The sequence below is a fragment of the Zeus faber genome (genome assembly GCF_960531495.2).
Source record: "Zeus faber genome assembly, chromosome: 1".
NCBI classification, from domain to species: Eukaryota; Metazoa; Chordata; class Actinopteri; order Zeiformes; family Zeidae; genus Zeus; species Zeus faber.
Window position 1 is genome coordinate 56,394,481 of NC_137193.1, and position 8,860 is coordinate 56,403,340.

An 8,860-nucleotide genomic window follows, 5' to 3' on the forward strand; every position below is an offset into this window, starting at 1 on the left:
GGGGTTGAAAAGAGTTAAAAAACTGTTTTTTGAAAGCAATTTATTGTGGAGTGATAGTGTTACAGTGGGCAAGGTGGAACAAGCCCAGAGCAGATGGACAACATGACGTGAAAAAGGCTCCTATCCTGTGTGTGTGGGGATGGGGGTTTTACCTGTTGCTCGTTGATTGGTCTAACAAGCAACATGTATACAGCCATCCTGGTCCTGGGGCCAAATTACCTAGACTCAAGTCAGATGTGGCCTATCAAACCATACCACCCCCCACCACAACATCTGTGCCCCAATTTGTGTCAGGTTGCTGAACAAAAAATCTGGGAGCACGGACACCTGAAGTCCCTGTTTTGAAAAGTAGTTATTGTATTTGATTCTATTCTGTTGTATTCTATATTATGCTTCTGTCTCTTCTCACTTCACATTATCTCACAACCTGAGTGGGTCGTTTGATGATAACAGGGATTTGGTCTTGACCACTTTGCGGTACCTAGTGTGGTTTACTTTCCTGAGAGGACACTTGCTCTCCTCCACTTAGTGCTCTACTTAAATTGCAAGCCAGGCCCCAGGACTCTAGAGACATTGTTTTTGCATCACTACCAAGGGCATAAAGCTCCTCATTTGCAACTCAAACCGTTGCATCTCCATATGAGGAAAACGTTGGTATGGACAGGCCTATAACTGGCCTATAGGCTTTTCCCTGAGGTTCTAGTATAATATGAAGGGTAAAAGTGTCTTATTAGACCATAAACATTTTCTTTTCATAATTGAGGGTCCAAGTTTTGTCCTAAATACACCGGGTTAAGCGCCTGTCAGGGCCAACACAATGGTTTCCGTATGGCAACCCTGCCATAAATTCCAGCTTTGTAAAACTCACAAGGTGTAGTTTTTCTTGACTCTGTGTTACAGAGATGCTGGTTCAATTCCCCCCGCTCAATTTTCAGGGTTTACTTTTGTATCACTTATCCACTATCCTGTAGTATCCATCTATGCCCCCGTCTGTGATTTTCCGCTATAGAAGCAACCGCTGAGCCTCTCTGCTGATGCACTTCAATGTTCAACTCCTTTTTCACGTGGTGTTCCGTTGTTCTCCTCCACTCCCTGCATATACTCTATGTACATATAATAAAACACAGCACTCCTCTGGGTTTGTGTCTGTATCCCTGTGCTCTTGAATTATGTGGCTTTGACAGGATGTTATCTGTCATCCATCTTTTCATTCTACTTTGTCGGTAAGGAGAAGTGCTTCTATGCAGCCTCAGCGTTCCTCCTCTGTCCTTTGCTGCTGAATGTCACCCTCAGCTGGTTAGAGCTCAAGTGCATAAAGGCCCAAACCAAACATGGGCTCGGTCACTCCATGCATGACGTCTCCGAGTCAATGAAAATGAAAATGTGGAGCCTTTGACATTGCTGAGATGGGATATTTATAGACCCATGCGCTGCTCACCTACAGTACCCTCTGTCTGTTTGCTCCCGGGGCTCCAGACCTCTGCTCCAGACCTCTGCTCGACCAATACCTTCAGCATTGTCACTCTGGGTTTCTGGGAGTTCATGTCCTTGAAATATGCAATCACTCAATCCACTTACCCTTTTCCCTTGTTTTTTTGTTTTTTTTTAATTGTATTTAGCTTGCTGGGACCACTTCCACACCCACATCATCTGTCTGTTAGCTAAGATGATTTTGGCCTTGATGACATTGGGCTCAGGCGGAATTTTTACCATGTAAACTCTCATTCTATAGACCTGCATATTCATTCCAGAGTCTTTAATTGTATAGAATTCTGTTGTCATGTGACAACAGAAGTGGGGAGACACAGGATTTTGTCGTTCCAACATAGACCGGACAGGACCTGTGGCAAATTATGAGCTGTACTAAGAGGTTGCCTAGCAACTGAACCCACAGCGGCCAATACAGTGTTGTTGGTTTCAGTGTTCTACAATAATAACTCCCTCACTATTGATTTGTCAGTTTAATATTATTTCTGACCTATTTAACTATATTTTTACAGTGTCATGTTGTTAGATTTGTGTCGTCTTATAAACACAAGTTTTAATAAATCAAAAAAATGTCATTTGAAACAGTTTTATATTTGTCTTCTTTTAGTCCTATATCTAAGCAAACGCAGGTCTGCGCTACACTATGTGACAGTGCCGACTGCAGACATAACATTGTCTCCTTCCTAGACACAATGTTAACTTTTATTTACTGCAAACATGACCCAACACCGTCTTTCTGTCCCTGTACTTCACACGCTGCTTTATCTTCCTATCAGACCTACAATATAGGTGTCGACATATCAGATGTACATTGTGATCAGAATCCATCACTTTTGGATTTTGAAATAGAGTTGAATAATACTGTAGGCTGAGCTTTTGGCAAATTAAGCAAATCAAATGAGCAAATGTTTCATTGCATCATTGTTTGATATTCTGTTTCCTGTTTATATTGCGCTGATGTGCACTGGGCCGTGGAAGCAGAGAAACAGACCCAGTTTGTGGATGCAATGTGACAAAAAAAATGCAGAATTCTTATTGCTTGACGTTGTATTATGTTAAAAATGTAACTAAAGAGTTATGTTCCGGGTTTCATCATGACTGGATCTTTCACACGTGGCCACTGCATTTTTGACTTCATCCTGACTTATTTGCACAGGTTATTCATTACTATATTTCCTAGACTGTTGATGAATTTTTGAACCATTTCGATCCTCTATTTCCATCCAGAAAATTGAAACCACAATTCAATCAATAATGCATTTTGAATGACACTACTTTCAGTTATGTAGCCATAACTGTCCATGAGATAAGATCAAATAAGATAACACGACTTTATTAATCCCTGGGGAGAAATGCAGGTTTTACGTCACCGGAGTTGACAGAATGGTGCAAGTAAAAAAAAAACTGATTATCATTTTTCTTGGGAATAGTAAATATCCTTGTTATAACTACCCTGAATAGTTGTACATTTCTTATAATTGGCTCAAGTGTCTGTTGCATATTTAAAAGGTCTTGGTGACAAGGTTACGTGGCACCTCTCGTTCCATTTCCTTTTCCTGTTGGTCCACTTTATTAGATTACAGCAAGAGAGTCTCAGCTGACAGTGACTTTAAAACTCATCCTTTGCTACTGTAGATAACACTCATACCGTGCAGTACCATGCAGGTTATGAATCAGTCTCTTCTATTCATGAAGTTCTGTTCAAGAATGAAGCCCTGTTGTCTCATGCCTTGTTATCTTGTTATGTGCATTAGCACCAGCCTGGCCCCACCGTATACATGTTGAATTTTTAATGTTTACCTTTTGGAATTGTTGCCAAATTAACAAAGTCACATTGGATTTCATTTGAGATAATCCAGCGAATCTTTTCAATTGGTGAACTGAGAATGCTGAATGCTGGAAGATGATCAATCCTCCACTGTCCTGATTCGAACCCTATTTTAAACATCGATGCAGAAAGCGCCGTGTGCTGATTCTGCCTCGTGACCTCTTCATTTAGTCCGGCACATTAATGAACAAGGCCTGCGGATGTCTTACTCCTCTGGGACAGAACACTTAATTACTTTGAATCAGTGTAGGAAGTGAAAGCCCACAGACACAGACACTCTCACATCTAAGAAGTAGACGTTAAACTCGTTTTGCAGGAATGTGGGGAAGAATGTTTGTCGTCTGACTAAGCAGCTGACTGGCAGTGACAGCGGGTGGAGGGAGGCCACACCATCTCCTCCCACTGAAGATCCTGCCCGCCAGCGATCAATGCCCTTTCAGAAGGAGGCAGAAAAAATGTTACAACTTCATGTTCCACCCTTGTTAATTTGCAAGACTTTCTGCAATTCATCACACAAATTAGGTTTGGTGAAACGGTTTGTTTTTACGCGGTGTTATTCGCCTTCTACCGGGACGGTTAAACAGTGGAAAAAAAGCAGGCTTTAAGGGGACGTATTATGAAAAACTCACTTTTTCAGTGCTTGTGCACATATATTTGGGTCTCTGAACACACAAACCGAAATCAGACAATCTCAGTCAGTTTTTTGTGAGCTATCAATTCCAGAGAGCATGTCCTAAAACGAGCCGTTCAGCTTTGCTACCCTGATATCCACCGCTCAGCCATAATATTAAAACCACCTGCCTAATTGTGTAGGGCCGCCTCGTGCTGCCAAAACAGCTCTGAGGCATGGAGTACACAAGAGCTCATCATCACAAGAGTGCATCAATCAGCCCATGGGCACCAATGACCCTGTCACCGGGTCACCGGTTGTCCTTCCTTGGACCACTATTGGTAGGTACTAACACTGCATACCGGAGAACACCCCGCAAGACCTACTGTTTTGGAAATGCTCTGACCAAGTCGTCTAGTCATCACAATTTGGCCCTTGTCAAAGTTGCTCAGATCCTCACGCTTGCCCATGTTTCCTGCTTCCAACGCTGACTGTTCACTTGCTGCCTAATACATCCCACCCCTTGACAGGTGCCATTGGAACAAGATGATCAATGTTATTCACTTCACCTGTCAGGGCTTTTAATTTTGTGGCTGATGATCACATTCATCAGTTCTAATTCTACTTCAGTAGAAATAAATACAACATCAGTAGAATTAGAACCGCCCTCCACCCTGAGTAACTCCACCCACAGCCTAAGAACTGGAAAACCTGGGAACTGCTTTGTTTTTGGCTGCAGAAACCAGCACAAATCTTTTAAAATAAAGAGGAATTAATACCAACTGTCTGTGACAAAACTGCAGGTTATGAAAATGTAAGTATTTAAAAACTAATTCAACTGTGTGTTTCTTTTTGTATGTGTGTGTGTGTGTGTGTGTGTGTGTGTCTCCATGGTAGGTTGACTGTACTGTGGGCTGCGGCACACAATGTGCTCCTTGTTTCTCCAAACAAAACTGTAGATATATTTGCTTTATTTATTTTGTTTCATTTTCCGACGTTTCTGTAATTGAATGAAACAAAAGAAGCCCTAACCCTTGCCATATCCCGCGGTGCTCCACGTTCCACGCGGCTCCGGACCCTGCGGTGAAGGTCAGAACTAACTTTTAAATTAGGCCTTGGAGATCTTATATGAGTGAAGAGTTTCCCAACCCAAAGTTGTTCAGAAACAGATTTTGATGGACTGCTAAGGTGAAATAAGTGAAAGTTAAGGAGTGAATAGAACAAAACCCGGAAGCCATGCTCAAACCCCCATTGGCTCACAGAGCAAGGGGCTTCAGGAGGGTGGCTCCTCCCACTGAAGTAGAGTGTCAGGAACAGGATGGATTTTGAGGCATGTTAGAATGGCTCGAATGCATAATCTGAGTGGTATTTTCAGCAAACACCTTTAAAAAACATGTTTTGGGGACCACAGAGACCTATATTAACTTTGTTCAATGGAACATAGCAGCTCCCCTTTAAAGCCCTGGTCCACATAAGGTCCAATCATTTCTGGGCTTTCCAGTCACACCAGTCAATCATACCAAGTTTCCAGACAGCATTAATTAACAAGGAAATGGGTTTCCTGTTAGCTGACTCTGTTAACCCATGTTGTTTCCCGTAGATTATTTGACTTTATATTTAAGATTGCAGAATTGTATAAGCTGCAGTGGGTGTCTACAAGTATTCATTTCCTTTTCTTCTCTCAGCAAGTTTATGCTGTCCACAAATTGGGACTTGTGATACATGCTTGTTGTCACTCCTCACAAAGTTAGGTAGGTCCTGCAAACCCTTTTCACTCATCCATCTAGAAGCAAGGTACACGATATAACTAAGAGGTTATCAAGGTGCCATCATGTCCTAGTTTGTCCTTTATTAATGACTGCCATTATTCATGAGGGCTCCTTTCAAGCCTTAGTCGCAATAAACATCACTGCCTGTCAAACACAGCCATCTAGTGGTAGATACTCAAACTGAACGTCAAGTGGTAAAAAGAATAATAATACAAATATGATATGTCTGTGTGGAAAACAATTGCTTTCCTCTTCAAATATATTATAATGAAAGCAATGATTGACAGGCTAATCAATCACCTGGTCGTACCTACTTTTATGGAAATACAAATGATCTTTACAATGTATGAAAAATAGTGACCAGGTTGTGATCTGTAATTATATAATCTAGAATAAGAGAAGAGCTTGTATCAACGTTGTCTTTTACATCGATTTGGGGATACATGGGCTTTTTCTATAGGGATATTAACCGGAGACAAGATGTGCCACATTCTTGTTACACATTTAATCAAATGTAACATTCTTTGTTGTGGAATCCACATTCATTTTACAATCAAAATATATGATGTTAACTATTGTGAAAGCATAATTTGTAAGGATTTGATGCGGAATGAAATAACTTAAAATCCTGTGGTTCATTTCTTGCCACATGATGGCAGCATTGGACAGCGTTAAAAAGATAAATACAGTCATATTAAACTAAAAATATTCTGAAACCAAAAAGAATCAAAGGTTGTTCAGTGACAGTGTTGACAGTGGTTTCTCTATACACCTCTATTCTCTATAATATTGATATTATTATGATTGTTATGATGATGATGATTATTATTATAAATTATTATTATGATTATTTGAAAAATAATAATTATTATTATTAATAATTAATACATAGATTAATTATAATCCCAGAAGAAAATTCAGAAAATAAAACACAGTGAGATCATGCTGATGTATGGCAGGTGTTTAACAAAGGCTCTTTTTACCCGCTGTGCAGCTCTTCTGCATCATCTGCACAAATAGGCTCTGACTGTGTTCATTCAACCAACCATGACTAAAACATTAGCAACCTATAATAATCTGTTCAATTTAAAAAAAAGGGCCATTACTTCAAAAATGTTGTGTTCTATTGTCCTATTTCACCATGCTTCTCTGTCACAAGGATCCACTACGGAGATAACATGCTTATTTCAGGGATATTATATGACAGCGTGGTTTCTGCACAAGATCCCTTGCTAAACATGATCTTTTTCAGAGTTTTCAGTGAGGGATTGAATGTACATTTTCATTTTGCTAAAGCAACGTGAGCTATTTAATTGCCTGGGAGGGTTTTCTTTTTTTTGGGGATGCATTCTGACTCTGTGTGTGTGTGTGTGTGTGTGTGTGTGTGTGTGTGTGTGTGTGTGTGTGTGTGTGTGTGTGTGTGTGTGTGTGTGTGTGTGTGTGTGGAATAAGATGTGTATATATTTCTTGCATTGTGAGCCCATGCAAAGGCAAAACACAGGCTTCCACGGTTATGGCTTCCTCTCTCTCTCTCGCTCTCTCTCTCTCTCTCTCTCTCTCCCAGGCATTCGCTCATATATGGGCATCTTACTTCTTCTGTTCCTTTGGCGAGTTTCTACAACATCCGTTTCTACAACATCCGCTTCCTGAAAAGCCCACTCACACACACACACACACCCACCCACTCATGTTGGTTAACCAGAGGCGCAGGCAGGAGGGGCTCTCCCTGGAGCAGGAAGTCATGTGGTTAATACTCATCTGATTCCTGCTATCAGTTCTATGAGCCAGTTTTTTTTTTTCTTTTGTCTCACTGTGTGGTAGAGGATTGTTTCATCCAACCATATGTTGAACACGCTGGTGCTTCTGAAGATGAAGTTTCTGAAGGTGCAGCTGGGTGCTTCCCAGCAGCCAGAAACACAATACCAATCTTCCCCTTTTTTTTGGCAAATGGGGGGGACCTGTTGTGATCTGTGAGAGGTAGCGTAGGTAGGATTGATCTTCCCCAACCAGTCTCACCAGTGTTTCCCACTTCTGTATGTACTGTATATGCGTCAGAGAACATAATGTCACAGGCAATCTTTCCACATGGCAAAGTTAGGCAATTGCCTCGAGCCTCGTTCCCTCGTGGGCCTCGTGAATTAGTGTTGATTTATAAAAAAAAAAAACTTTCATAAAAACTGTTTTCCTTTGTCACTCCAGTGATCAGCACAGTGCATCACTCACTCACACGGGCAGAGCGAGAAGTTGACCTGGTGGCGTGACGGTTCAGACACATACCGTCTAGCGCTGCCCTCACAGGTTCAAGTCCTGAGTTTTCCATCCAAGTCCTGTTCCCTGAATCAAATGATTAGGAAGCTCTGTTAGACTCAGTGGCTCATGGGATAAGTCGTTGGATGTGAAGTTAAGTGTTGGAAGACTTGATCATTCAATGCCATGTGTGCTTTCGAATGCCAGCAACGCATATGGATATGTTCTGGGTGCTTGTGTTACAACACCATCACACCACTGGGTGGCCTTCATGTTTAGCACTGGTCTCTGGGTGCTTTTAGCACACCTGTGTTGCCCGCTTTCAGAAAGTCACCTGGCTTCTAACCCTCTCGTCCTCCAAAAAAAGAGGTTTTCATCCAATGACTCATCTCTTTGTGCTTGCTAGGTCTCCTCCAATCACACCTTTGGGGTTCTGCCTTTCAAAAGCTCTTGCGACTTTGAACTCTCCAGTCCTCTTACAGTGACTTATCTCTTTCGAGCCATGGAGTCTTTGTGAGTGATGCTGTTTCCTCTAGTCATCTGATTTAGGGAACAATGAGCCTTGCTGACTTCCAGCTACTCTGAGATGATGAATTTAACTCCCGACTCCTGATTCATTTAATGTAGTATTTTAAATAGCATTTCAAATATTCATAATCTTTCTATAATAATAATAATAATCAGAATCTTTCCCATTGTCTACTTCTGACTGAGTGAAGAGCGTTTGAATGGCTCAGTTATAATTTTCATTTTGCTTTGCTCACTGAAAAGCTCCCTTTAAATACTTTTTGTTTACTAGCCATGCTTGCATGAAGTGAGGGGAAGGGCCTCAAATGGGTCCTGCCTGGGGCCTCTGGATCACTAAGACCGCCCTTGCATAATCTGCAGCATGTGGCTTGTTAAAAAACATCAAGCGTC